The 13,084-nt window shown below is 44.4% G+C and overlaps 1 protein-coding gene across 8 annotated transcripts in view; it reads left to right on the forward strand.

Moving 5' to 3' along the window:
- The window catches only part of ZNF362 (zinc finger protein 362), a 51,557-nt gene that overhangs the window by 22,345 nt on the left and 16,128 nt on the right, over window positions 1–13,084 (forward strand). The gene's annotated exons all lie outside the window — the stretch shown is intronic.

Below are 13,084 nucleotides of genomic sequence, written 5' to 3' on the forward strand. Positions count from 1 at the left end.
CCTACATTTCTCAATGAGTTATGTTCACTGACTTAGAAGAAGACAAGCCCAGATTACTGACTCACTCAGAGATGGTGAGGGCAGCCTCCTTTGACAGCGGATAATTTTGTCATGTCTCTATTTCTGAAGTGATTTAATTGTTTAAACTCGCCCAATGTAGGTATGAAGCAGAATTACTGGTTGCCAGTAGAGGCTGATTGGAAGAAAACCAGCACAGAGCGGAGACTCTTACAAGGGTGCAGGAGGCAGACTCCTTTGTGGGTGGGGACTTTGAGTTCACAGAAGACTTTAATCCAGGGGTTGTAGAACCTGTGGCCCTCCCGATGTTATTGGACTCTACCTCCCATCAGCCCCAGCCAGCATGGCCAGTTGTCAGGGGTGATGGGAGCTGTGGTTCGACAATTTCTGGGTGGCCACAAGTGCAAGCAAGTCATGAGTTCCTTATGATACAGTACAGCTCATGAGCAGTGGTTGATTTTAAAGCACCAAGTGTTTGATTGGAATAATAATAGTCAGCAGGCTTTGTGACCTGGGGGATGATGGGGTCCAACCTCCCCTGGTTGATCCAGTTCATAGCTGGTGGGGGGCTCTGGGATTTGTTGCTGTGTCGGGAACCTCAGGTAACCATACTCCTTGCACGGTGCAGAGCTTACAGCCTTCCTGCTTTCATAACCTCGAGGGAAGATGATTCTCATGTGTTGTTGGTGAAATTTCCCAAAACTGGACGCTTCCATGGATACAGGACATGGCAATCTAATGAAGATGGGATACGGCAACCTGGTGGTGTTGGATTTCAGCTCCCTTCAACCCTGACCACTGGCCATGCTGGCTGGGGCTGATGGGAGTTGGGGTCCAACAGCATCTGGAGGGTACCAGATTGGGGAAGGCCGTGATACCAGGTGCTCCAATATTTGCTGTTGGTTTGAAGGCTGAGCTGCTTTCCAGGTGACGGGTTGTTCCCATTCTCTGATGTCCCCAAGAGATCTCTCCTCTCTTCCCCTGCTGCCCCTACAGTTTGACTGAGGGCTCCCTCCTAATGTTACTTTTGTGTGTAGGCGTGTGGAAAGGCAGCTTTTCGGATGCAGTCAGCAGAGCCTTGTCACGGGGCCATGGAAGCTCCTCCTTGGTTGCCCAGCTGTGCTGGCTGAGACCGATGGGAACGGTAGTCGAAAACATCTGGAGGGCGCCAGGTTGACAAATGCTGATTTATGTGCTTTTAAACTTGCATCTTAAAGCTGGAATGGAAAAGGAATGGCACTAGTCTTTGTTCCAAACAAAATACTGATGGTGTTTGTGTTTAAGGGGTGTGTGTGAAAAGTGTATGATTGAGTAGGGAACAAAAACGAACTCGTTAGCATGGTTACATTTTTTGGAGGAGTGGGAAGGGGGGAAAACCACTATTATTTTCGGTGGGTTTGATAAGCTGCCCACAGATTCACAGTGCTTGGCCCCAAAACAGTGTTATGATCATTGATTTTATTTAAAACGTTTGCCTGACAACGGGCTTCCAGGGCAGATGACAGTGCTCAACAGGGGTCTCCGACCCCTAATACTAATGGACCAATGGGTATCTCTATGATACTAGTTTGTCATGTTCACAAGTTATTTTTTAAAGTCATCCCACTTTATATCCACCATACAAGGCCACAGGATGTACTTCTGTGGAATGTGGTAATTGGGGACATTATTCAATTCCTGTGAATGTGAGCTTTTTTTTCTTTTCAAGCCAAACACAAGCTACTAGTCCTTCTGATTGTGAATACAGGCTTAAAATGTGAGAGACATTTTTGCTGACATCTCCAAAGTTGGAAGGATGGGGGGTAAGGAGCCATTGACCCTGAGCTGGGAAATGGACCCTTCTGATCTAGAATCCAGAGATGCCCGCTAGCCCTGGCGCTGTGCTGGATAGGAGTGGGCAACTCGGTCAGCACTGAGGCCTACGCCATTCGATTTCTCTCTGAAACAAGCCATGAGCCAGAGCTGATTTGCATGCTTGAACAATGCACAGTTAGTATCGCCTGCATGCAAATCCCAGTCAGAATAATCTCCTTGACTTGCACTCTGGAGCGATGATTTATTTTATTTATTTATTTTATTAAATTTCTATACCGCCCCACAGCCGAAGCTCTCTGGGCGGTGTACAAACTAAAACTTCCATCTACAATTAAAACACATATTTAAACAATTTTAAAACTACATCCAAATTTCAAAATTGTAAACATTTTTAAGACAGACAAAAACACATATTAAAATACTAAAATGCTAAAATGCCTGGGAGAAGAGGAAAGTTTTAACCTGGCGCCGAAAGGATAGTAATGTTGGCGCCAGGCGTGCCTCGTCAGGAAGATCATTCCACAATTCGGGGGCCACCACTGAGAAGGCAGCCCTTCAAATGTGTTTAGATTCCAACTCCCATCAGCCCCAGCCAGCATGGCTAGTGGTTAGGGATGATGGGAGCTGGAGCCCAGCAACCTCTGGAGGGTTGGCCATATGCCCTTTGCAGAACAGTAGTCATCGGCCTTTTCACAGCAGGGGCTAATGTTAACTCAAGTGTGTATTTGAGGACCCACTTCTTAATGGTTCACCATATTTTTTATGCAGAGGTAGTAGTGCTATTGCAGTCCTCCTTAGATCAAACTGTTGGGATTATCGGTGTTGTGGACTGCCTTCAAGTCGATCCCGACTTATGACTACCCTATGAATAGGGATTTCATGGTAAACGGTATTCAGAGGGGGTTTACTATTGCCTCCCTCTGAGGCTAGTCCTCCCCAGCTGGTGAGGGCCTGCTCAGCTTGCCACAGCCACTGCCAGCTGGGGGGCAACTGGGCTCCTTGGGACTCTGCAGCTTGCCCACGGCTGCACAGGTGGCAGGGCACGTAACCCCTGAGCCCCTCACTGTGGGGTGCTCTTTAGCTGACCCGTGACACCTGGGAGACATGAGCAGGGATTTGAACTCACAGACGCTGGCCTCCCAGCCGGGCTCTCCTCCCCACTATACCAGCTGTTAGACTGTTGGGAACCTTTTTTTTTTAACTATTGAAGGTTGTATTCTGTCTTGTTTAACCTCCTTACCACGCACATGGAATTAGACTGAGGGCCGTTTGCGGCCCTCGGACCACAGGTTGCTCACCCTGTTGCGTTAGTATGCCCCGCTTCTCTTGGGCATCCTGTTTTAATAGTCTCGTTTGGACGTTACTCCTTGGAAAATCTGAAGCTGGGAGATTATCGGCTCCCTGCTGCAACTAGTCTGGGAGAGAGCCTCCTCGCGTGCACCAGCCAACACGCTGGATGGTGGCAGGGCAGGCCAGGGGGAGGGGCAAGGTTTGAGCCAGCAGTGAGGGGACGTTGCCTGGATAGACGGCTCGTTTGCCAACATATCTGCAACTACAAACGGCAGTTGGTGCAAAATTAATTAAATTAATTTTTTTAATTGTTTTTTGTTTTAAAATTTGTATATTTGTTTTTAATTGCTGTGAACCACCCAGAGAGCTTCAGCTATGGGGTGGTATATAAATATAATTGATTGATTGATTCATTGATTGATTGATACATACATACATACATACATAAAACACAGTTTCCCATTAACAGAAGAAGAGCCCCCTGATGGATCCAGCAAAAGGCACAGCTGGTCCAGCATGAGAAGCCATGCATACCAGCACCCTCCCTTCTTGTGATTCCCAGCAACTGCCTCTGGTAGTGGCAACAGAGCCCACCCGCCATGGCTAGTAGCCATCGATAGCCTTGTCCTCTACGGCCATCACTGCCTCTTGTGGGAGTGAATTCCTAACTGACGTTTGTGAAGAAGCTCATCCTTTTGTCTGTCCTGAATCTCCCACGCTTGAGCTTCATTGGATGACCCCACTGGGTTCTCGCATTAGGAGTGGAGGAGAAAAGTTACCTCTGAGCTGAGCCAGTGAGTCAGGCTGATGGCTGATACTATTCTTTTAAGAGTGGATGTAGGACTTCTCAGTATCCCATTGCTACCAGAAGTTGTTATGATGCGTAGATAACACGACTGGTACGGGTGTTAGTGGACTGGCTTTCTTGAGGCCTCCTTTGTCACCAGCTTTGTGTTGCGTCGTGACGTTAGCACTCAGTTAACCCCATCAACTTCAACAGCAAGTTGAATCGGATTTTGAAGGCACGCAGTGGCAAATCCTTGAGGGGATTCATTGTGGACTTTTACATCCCTTTTTTTTGGAATTACAGATTGGTTTTATTTTGGCATATATATATTTGATATGAGAGAGCCAGTGTGGTGTAGTGGTTAGTGTTGGACTACGACCTAGGAGACCAGGGTTTGAATCCCCACATAGCCATGAACTCACTGGGTGACCTTGGGCCAGTCACTGCCTCTCAGCCTCATGAAAACCCTCTTCATAGGGTCGCCATAAGTCGGAATCGACTTGAAGGCAGTACATTTTTATATTTGATATTTGTTGAATTATTTAAAAACACACAAAAGCTGTCTCTTAAAGCTGCTGTCAGAGAAACCAGGTTGTGCAACTGTATTTGTCAAAAGCAGGGGCAAGGGAGCTGATCTTCTGCCCCCTGTATTCAGTTGCCACACTCTACTCTGTTATGCCCAGGAAGCATCTGTAGTTTCGGTTTTCAGAGCGCAGTACAAAGGGGTTTATATTGGAGGGGAGGACCCCTTTGTAATACCCTCCCAGTTCACCAGTTCTGTGGTCTTGCATTCTGTTTTTACATTGATAATTGCACTTCTTGATCGGATATCAGAAGCCGTGATAAGTCCACTCTATTCTGCGTCAGTCAGATATCATCTGGAGTCCTGTGCTTCAAGAGACATGGAGACAAAAGTGGAAATGGTTGAGATCAGGGCAACAATAGGTGCTTCTGGGCTGTCACTGTTTTGGGGTGGGATTCAGTCACATACTGGCAAATTATAGTTGATTAGGTCAAGATCCTCCGTGGCGCAGAGTGGTAAGCGGCGGTAACGCAGCCGAAGCTCTGCTCACGGCCGGAGTTCGGTTCCAACGGAAGGAGGAAGTCAAATCTCCGGTAAAAGGGTTCGAGGTCCACTCAGCCTTCCATCCATCCGTGGTCGGTAAAATGAGTACCCGGCATATGCTGGGGGGTAAAGAAAGGCCGGGGAAGGAACTGGCAATCCCACCCCATATATACGGTCTGCCTTGTAAACGTCGCAAGACGGCACCCTAAGAGTCGGAAACGACTCACACTACAAGTGTGGGGACACCTTCTCAGGAGTTCTTGCACAGCAAACTCGCTTCCCCCCTCCCCAAAAAAGATTGGACTTGTTGCAATAAGGAAAATGGTCGGGAAATGCACTAGAAATCTTGGGGCAACACTTGCTTTGATGCAACATCCTCCCAACTTCCCCCCAAAGAAATCAGAATGAATGCTCATCAAGTAGCCAGTGTCTTCAAATCTCCCTGCCAACCAATCAGGATGAATGCTCGATAAATGGAAGGGCAAAGATGGTTAGGGGCCTGGAAAACGCCCTTTGAGGAAAGGTTGAAGGAACTGGATATGTTTAATCGGGAGGGGAGACAGTTAAGGAGCGACATGACAGCGCTCTTTAAAGATGAGAAGGGTTGTCTCGTGCAGAAGACAGTTGTGTTCTGTTGCACCAGAGGACAAGCCTAAATGGAATGGGTTCAAGTTGAGGAGGGCTGATGGGCCATCATGGCTGGATTTATTCAAGCAAAGACTGGGAAGCTATTTGGTGGGGATGCTCTAGATCTGCCATCCCTACAAGGCTCCTCCAACTGCATGGGTCTATGCTGTTGGAGCCAAATGCCTGTTAACATTTCACCAGTGGAAACAGGGACAGTCTTATGGGTATTCCCTGCACTTCTGTCCTGTCACATCCCCTTTCTCATTGACTATTATATATTGCTGGCAGCTTTCCTCTGCAGGCTGAATGCCGTAATTGTTTACTTTGCAATAGCCTCTCCTGCCCTGGTGTCTGAAGTGGGAGTGTTATTAAAACACCCATACATTTCCTTTTTGATCCTTAAAAACAAAAGTTACTCTCATAGTAGATCTGGCTGTACTTTTTATGGAATAGCAGCAAGTTGGACAAATGCAGCAAAATTTGCTATCTGGAGGGGACGCTGTGTCTTGGCATTTAGGGCCATGCATGTGCATTAATATGCGGGGGAGCAAATGTCAAGATGAACCCCCCCCCCGGCATGCTCAGTTAGGGCTCAAATCAGGAACAGGTCTGTCATGCCAACATCATTTGAAACGGGCATCCTCAGCCAAAGTGGGGACAACAGTTTGCAAGGGACTAAATGCCAGAAAATCAAGACTGTGTTTGCTTTGCACACTGTAAAGCTAATGTATATGGGATTCTTTGCCTTTGCCGCCTTGGCGCTTGACTGGGGATGTGTGTGTCAGGGTGCCGAAGGTGCCGAAGGTGCCACCAGCCGATTTCCCCACCCCACCTCTGAGGCTTGGCTCGCTTCCTGACCTCAAGTGTACCACGATTTGGAAAAAAAGGGGGCTTAATTAGAGCATCAGACAACCAATGCATTTTCAAAATGATTATTCTGCCTTTCAAACAGTACACTTGTTAAATGTTGCGTATAATTGAATCTCAGTATGGATGGCCTTTTTTGTTGTTGAGATATTAAAGTATGACTTTCTTTAGTCAGTTGTTTTACATTTCTATCTCGTCTTTCTTCCATCATGGAATTCAAGGTGGCTTGTGAGTGCTTCCCAGGCTATCACTCATTCAGGCACTGACCAGACCCAGACTTGCTTAGCTTCAGCCTCATGAGCCTTCCAGCCCTTACCCTGGGACAAAGACAGTTTAATAATTTTTAAAAAGCTACCCAAACTTTATTTTTCTTTATTTCTTCACTCAATATTATGGGAGCATACCATAACCCAGAAGGATTTTTTAAAAATAAAATAGACAAGTGTGCCCTTCGTAGCTCTACCAATTTAAAATTGCCCTCCCCAATTAAAAGTAATTGTTCAAAGGAGTTTATTTAATGAACAATGCAAGCCTGTACATTTCACTCAAAAGTAAGCCCCACAGAGATCAATAAGAGTGTATAGGATTGCAGCCTAAAGCATTTGTTAACTAATCTAAACTGTTAACTAAAAACTTTTAAATATGTTTTTAAAGCTTTTAAAAATGATTTTAAAGATGTTTTGTTTTAATATGTTTTTAAGGATGTTTTGTTTTAATATATTTTAAAGTCTGTTTTTATGATGTTTTAGAGTGTTTTTAGTGTTTTTGTTGGGTGCCCTGGGCTCCTACTGGGCGGAAGGGCGGGATATAAATCTAATAAATAAATAATCTTCTGATGTATGCTCTGTCATTTTTATTGTGGCTCTATGGAACACTTGGAAGTGGAAGTCAGGGCCACTGACAATATCTGGACCACAATTTAACCTTCCTACACACTGTGGATTTATAAACCTGGGTTTCACACAGATTCTAGCCATGCTACCTTGTCCCCGCTTAGCCCATTAGGTGGCCTGGATTCCCAGCTTTCATTTGTTTTAAAAAGGCAAGTCTCTAGCCCATGTGGATCCAGAAATACAAGGCAAAATGTGGAGGCAGTTTTCTGCCCAATCATTTTATGTGAAACCAACCTACTCCCACCTTCCATTGTTCTTAGCCAATGAGGACGCCACAGCTGTCCTGGGAAAATCAAGAATTACTCTGCCTGCCTGCTGCATATGCAGAAACTGCACATGCTTGCTTGATCAGCACATGCAGCTCCTCCCCTTTATCCATCGACTTTCTGGCTGAGTTAGCAAGGAGAATCAGCCTTCACCTCAGTTGCCTCTCGCTCTCAGGGTAAGTGTCTCCAGTCGTGAATGCGATGGGAGGATCTGCCTGCCACCAAGGAGGAGGGAATAAAAGAGTTTGAATCCACCAAACGCTTCTTCCCCTGAACAAACGCAAGATGTAAAAGCAAACCTCTCTGTAGAAAAGGCTGAGAAAATAGTATTTGCTTTCTTTGGCCTTATCCCCACTCTGTTAAATGGTGCTTGCTCCCAAGTAAAGTTGCATTGGAATGCAGCTCCGCTCACCCTGTTGCCCATGGCAGAACCTCTGTTCTCAATTCAGAAAAGGCTAGAAAGTATGAGAATCGGTATACTAAAGCCACTTCTAACATGCTCAGACACTACTCTCTTTAGTTGAGATGATTCACTGAACTGATAATATTGAAATCTTGATTTCTATCTGTGTTACAAGTTGTAGCGATGTGTTTATTTCACATTTCCTAATTGTTGGTACAGACAACCCCTCGGTCACAATATGGCTTTTTGTTTTATGCTGGGTTTTTATATTCTGCATTGACTTGTTTTATGTTTGTTTATATTTTGTGTTTTTATTATGTTTTCATGTTGATTGTGTATTATTACTATGTTTGTAAGCTGTGCTGAGTTCAAGGGCAGGATATAAATCCTCTTAATAAATAAATATTCCATATTGTTGGAAATTAGAGTCTAGGCCTTTAAGGCTGAAAATGTAAGTTAAAAAAAAAAAAAGATTCCTCACATCCTCCCCCAGTTTTTGGTGGTGATCACTAGGCACAAAAACAAAACAACTGGACAATGCAACTATTAATATGTTTAATTTGCATAATTAGCAAATAATTTGCATAATATGCACATTAGCCTGCCTGAATTTGTGTACTGTAAAATGGCAACCCTAACTAAAAGGGCATCACAGTCAGAAGTCAATTAGTGTGAGGGGGGGATTAACTGCACATTCAAGGTATTGGGGGTCTAAATAACCCCAACACAACCCCTAACAAGATCAGCCACATAAGACCTTCTCTCGGTCCCACCAGTTAAGATGGCGAGGCTGGTGCGGACCAAAGAGAGGGCATTTTCGATTGTGGCCCCCACCCTCTGGAACTCCCTTCCTTTTGACCTCCGCCATGCCCCTTCCTTGATAGGTTTCCGCCGAGCCTTAAAGACCTGGCTGTTCAGGCAGGCCTACGGGACATCTGGGGTGGGTTAATTTTTTTAATATGGTAATATTAATTATTGTTGCAGTCCTCATTGGCTTTTATTGTATTTTATTGTATTTTACTGTGAAGTTGTACGTCGCCTAGAGTGGCCGTTAATTTGGCCAGATAGGCGACTCACAAATAAAATTTTATTATTATTATTATAACACAGTGTAAACTCTATAATTTTACCCTGGCTAGTTTTATGTTGTTGCAGCAATTAAGACAAGGAGGCTTTAACCATTCAATGCTGTATTATACAGCCACAAGAGTGGCTGTATACTATAGTCAGTATGGATTTTTTGCATTCCACTGTGTTAAATTGAAAATACCCCCATGCCATTCTGATGCTTCCCATGAGCTCATTTCAAAACCAAACCTTACAAAACGTAGAGTCCTGAACTCAGAAATCTTTGCTTAACAACCCTCTGAGTTTTCATGGCGATACACAAAACATTCGAGAGAATTCAGAGTTCAGGGTGTACAACAAAAGAAAAAAATCCTGACCCCTGTTGGAACTGTCCGTGGTCTCATAATTTTTGGAAATTAATTAAAAATCAGCTATGTTCGCAGAGTACCTGTAATCGCATTACTTGCCCCATACTCTGACCTTCATCTCCTGCAGTTTAAAATTTTTAAAAATGCCTGACTGATTTTTAATTAATTTAAGAAATTTAACATTAAAGTGAATGATAAGCCTGGGCATGCTCAGTAAGAACCAAGTGTCAGTGTTCTGAGAGTTCAAAATCTAAAAAGAGAGAAAAAAATCCAGACCCCGTTGGACTTTTTTCGGACAGAGCTCTCATAATCTGTTGAAATTAATTAAAAATCAGCCATGTCCACAGAGCACCTGTAATCCTATTACCTACCTTGCCCCATACTCTGACCTTTATTTTCTGCAGTTTAAAAGTTAAAAAAATGCCGAGCTGGTTTCTAATTAATTTAAGAATTGTAGCATTGAACTCAATGATAACGTCAGGCATACTCAGTAAGAACCGACTGTCAGTGTTCTGAAAGCCAGACTCACAACTACTTGGCTTGGCTAATCGGGGCCACACCCACACCAGATCTTTATTTCACTTTAGACAGTCCTGGCTTCCCCCAAAGAATCCTGGGAAGTGTAGTTTGTGAAGGGGGCTAAGAGTTGTTAGGCGACTCCTATTCCCCTGACAGAGATCCAGTGGCCAGAGGGGTTTAACAGTCAGCCGCTCTGATTGAAGCTCTGTGAGGGGAACAGGGTGTCTCCTGGCAACTCTCATAATAAAGATCTGGTGTGGATATGGCCTGGGACAGCTTTGGTTTAAATTTGGGTGGGAGACTACATGTTCCTGCATGTAGAATAAAAAGGTGAGGAAAACCCTGAAAAAGAATGATACTGTTCACAAAGTTTTCCTTTTGGAAAGGAAAGGGGCTTCACCTCTGCCCAGTGCCCACCCACTCAATCTCCTCCCCTCCCCCTTCCTCCCTTTCTATTCCTTTTCCCTCTTCTCCCCACTCCCTGCCCCTCTCACAGGTCAGTTTCATCTATTCTAAGCATGATTGTACAGGAGTAAATCCCACTGAACTCAAAAAGCGAGCAAATGATCAAACCTGCCCTCCCCTCCTCCTCCCTTCTATCCCCTCTCTTTTGCCCTTTCTCTCCCCCTCCCCATCCGCTTCCAATCCCCTCCCCCTCCTTCCCCTCCCTTCCTCCTTCCCTCTCCTGTCACCACCCCCTCCTCCTCCCCCATGGTAATTTTTACGTATTCTAAACATGATTGCATGGGAGTAAATCCCATTGAATAAGCATGCAAATGATCAGACCTGCCGTTCCCTCTCCCCTCCCTTCCTCCTCCCTTCTTCCTCTCCTCCCCTCTTCCTTCTTCCTCCTCCCCTGCCCACTCCAGGCCTCCCTCCCCATGGTCAGTTTCACCTATCCTAAGCATGGTTACACTGGAGTAAATCCTACTGAACTCAATAAACATGCCAATGATCAAACCTGTCCTCCTCCTCCTCTCCCCCTCCTGCATGCTCCCCTCCCCTCTGCCCTTCTTCCCCCTCCCCTCCCACATGGTCAATTTCACCTATCCTAAGCATGACTGCAGGGTAGTAAATCCCATTGAACTCAATAAGTATGCCAATGATCAATCCATTCTCATCACAGCAATCCATTTCTTTCCTCCCGGATTAAAAAGCAGAGAAATTCACTAATAGGCAAAAAAAAGTTGTGGTTTAAGAACCTAATTATAGCCAACAGATATGCCTATCAAACCTTAAAAAGCAGGGAAATTGGGCAGCTATAGCAAATGCACCAGGGGAGCAGGAGACCTGACCTCTCTGAGATACTGTACTGCCCTACAAATTTGTAAAAATGCAAACACTATTTGGGTTGGTCTTTCACAGTCCAATCCAGTTGCTGTCTAGCTTGGAAGAATTTGGTAACATGCCTGTGGGCATATGGTGAGTGGTGGCAACACTTGCCATCTCCAAAGATGGAGAATTACATTTTTGTATGTTTGTTGGTGTTCTTACTTTGCTTCTTTCCTGTGTTACTAATGTTTCTACAGAGAATCTAACCTAGAAAATTGTATTTCTCTCATTATTCATCCTAGAAATCTATGACAAATTTATTTTTATTAATTTCAAAGCCTTTTTATTGGTCAATGTCATATGATGGTGAAGATAGCCTTTGTGTTTCAAACTATTTCTATTTTGGGTGCATTAAGAGTTTAATCTGAAACTCCAGCTTAATGTAAAATCAGGCTGATTACAATAGGTTGGTGCTTAAGCAATGAATCTAGCAATGAAAACAAACTTGGCCTGCCCAAGACGCATGTATTCAGCCTGCTATGCTTATACCATTCCACTTAAGGAAAGGTGGGCGTGGTCAATTGAAAACATAGAACACACCTAGAATTTTGCTAATTATATTTCTCCTCCCACTGTTTTATCTTGTGCAAATTGAGATACTCCTCATGTCTATTGGAGACTATTCTGCAGAGTAGACAGTGCCATTATTCCACAATTGTTTTTGGAGTATTTTTAGTGTAAAATATGCAAATTGTTGCTATACTTCACATATTCACAGAAGCAAAATAAAATAATGTACTATATAAGAGACTTCACTAAAATTACAAATTAAATCAAACATATTTAAAGTGATTCTCTGAACTATATCTACTGTCTTAATATTGTTGCTTCCTCCCTGCTAAAACAAGATCAGCACCGCACATGTCTTGTTTCTGTTATTTGGGTTGATTGCAGGTGTTGCACCACTCACCATATGCTCAGGGGCACATGTTACCAAATTCTCCCAAGCTACACAGCAAGTGGATTGGACTGTGAAAGACCAACCCAAATTGTGTTTGCCTTTTGACAAATTTGTAGGGCAGTCCAATATCTCAGAGAGGAGGTCAGGTCTCCTGCTCCCCTGGTGCATTCACTATAGCTGCCCAATTTCCCTGCTTTTTAAAGTTTGATAGAAATATCTGTTGGCTATAGGTATGTTCTTAAACCGCAAGGTTTTTTTTTTTTTGCCCATTAGTGAATTATTATAATTATCATTCGTTTCTCACATTTATATCCCGCCTTTGTTCTGTCCTGGAACCAGCAGCGGCCTACATATGGTTCCCAGGTGGTCATCCATTCAGACACTGACCTGACTTAGACCAGCTCAGCTACAGCAAGGTGGTGGCCTGTGTGCCTTCAGACCATACCCTGGAGGAGATTTAGATCAGGGGTCTGTGATTGGGACTGATACTGGGATCATTAGAGACCCCAAATACCATCCCTGTATAGTTGTGCCATAACCAATAATCCTTAATACAGTGTCATATTGCAGATGATGATGATGATTAAAATGTACATCCCATCCCATCGTTCCTCCCAAAAGGAACCCATTGCCTTTCTCTTCTTTTTCAACCGTGACTTAACAGGGGAGCATTCAGGTGAATAAAGTGATGAAAGAGCAGAACGACTTGGTTCAGATTGTCTGGATAACACCTTCCCTCCTTAATGCATTACTTCTCTCCTGTGATTGGATTCTTGCCCTGTTTGGGTCTTGGAGGAGGCGGGGCTAACTGGCCTGGCTGCAGTGCAGGAGGGGAGGGAGAGAGGGAGGCCCTTCCCAGCTGTG

This window comes from Rhineura floridana, chromosome 18, assembly GCF_030035675.1.
Source record: "Rhineura floridana isolate rRhiFlo1 chromosome 18, rRhiFlo1.hap2, whole genome shotgun sequence".
NCBI classification, from domain to species: Eukaryota; Metazoa; Chordata; class Lepidosauria; order Squamata; family Rhineuridae; genus Rhineura; species Rhineura floridana.